The sequence below is a fragment of the Pseudomyrmex gracilis genome, unplaced genomic scaffold, assembly GCF_002006095.1.
Source record: "Pseudomyrmex gracilis isolate BER0280 unplaced genomic scaffold, ASM200609v1 scaffold_1332, whole genome shotgun sequence".
Taxonomy (NCBI): Eukaryota; Metazoa; Arthropoda; class Insecta; order Hymenoptera; family Formicidae; genus Pseudomyrmex; species Pseudomyrmex gracilis.
In genome coordinates this window covers 29,096-30,583 of record NW_018021916.1, presented here as the reverse complement: position 1 = coordinate 30,583, position 1,488 = coordinate 29,096, and positions in this window count along the sequence as shown.

Sequence of the window (1,488 nt, the reverse complement as noted above, 5' to 3'; positions counted from 1 at the left end):
ATCCAATCGCCCCGCTCGGATGTGCAAACTTGCACACTTCGCGGGGTTGAATCGCAGGCCTACCGACCGCGCCTCGGTTTCCACGACGGTGAGAAGTCGTCGCATCCCCTCTGGAGTATCCGCTATTAGTGCGATGTCATCCGCGTTACGCTAGTGCGGACCACCGCTGCCCCAAAATGTTGTAACCCATGTTTTCTGCGGTGGCCGCGCGCAACACGGAGTCAATCGCGAAATCAAACACTATTGGGCTCAGTGGGCATCCCTGTTTAACTCCAGAGCGGATGGGGATTGGTGCCGTCCACCCGTCGGATGTGCGCACACATGTTGTGCATCCTGCGTACATGGACCCCCACAGGTTTGTGAGGGACGCAGACACGCCGGACCGAGCTAATGCTCCCCTGATCGTCACGTGCGGGACCGACCCAAACGCATTGGATAGATCCAGCCACGCCACGACCAATTCTTTTTGAGATCGTCTCGCGTCTGTCAGGATTTCCTGCAGGACGAAGTTGTCCTTATAGCACCCCTCGTCCCGCAAGAAACCCTTCTGTACTGGGCTGAGTTTTTTGTGAAATATCGCCCAGTCCGTCAGACGATCGGCTACGACCGCGGCGAAGAGCTTGGGCGTAGTATCGCCCATAGCGAGAGGGCGCCAATTATCTAAATCATTCTGATCGCCTTTTTTGTATACCAACACGGTGTTGGAGTTCTTCCAGGACGCGGGAACAACCTCTAGGCGCAGGCAGATGTTAAAAAGCGCCGTGAGAAAACGTGACCCAGGATCCGCTTCACGGAGGTCTTTGTAGGTCAGCCTGTCGGGCCCCGGCGCGGAGTTACTCACTCGCCGGATGCGACGTTCGACCTCTCGCTCCGTGAAGGGATCCGTGAGGAACGCCAATTCACCATCTGTCAGAGGCTGGGTTGGTTCCACGGCGTCGGCGCCATCCAGCGGCAATCCGCCGCGGTATAGTTCGGTGAAGTACTCATGGACTCGTTCCTTCTGCACTTTGCAGAATTCAGGGGGCCCATGAAGTACTTCCCGAACAGCCTTGCGTCGGTTGCCCCTGTATAGCGCCTGTATACGCGCCGCTTCGCGCACCCAGTTCGCGCGTCCTTCTCCCGAAGTCCCTGGGCGATTACCCTCCCTATTGGCGCCGTCCCGTTCACCAGGCGCATGTCCAGCTCCTCGACGCGGTCGCTCCGACCCCGCACGCACTGGACAATTAGCGGGTACGCCGCGTCGATGCCCAGCGTCCGTTGCATCCTTCCCGAAGTAATTCGCGACTTGCGCCGCGAAGTCCTCCAGGTCCGCAACCGAGGCGACGCCCGCCGCACGCCCAACCAGCCCGTCTCTTTCGGCTAGCCGCGCGCGCCCGCCCCGCCTCTCAGTGGGAACGGGACGCGGCGCGGGTCGCTGCGGAGACGGCTGGGGGGGCGTATTGTTGACGGGACGCCGCGGGCTCTGCGCATCGGCGGACGCACCGCTGC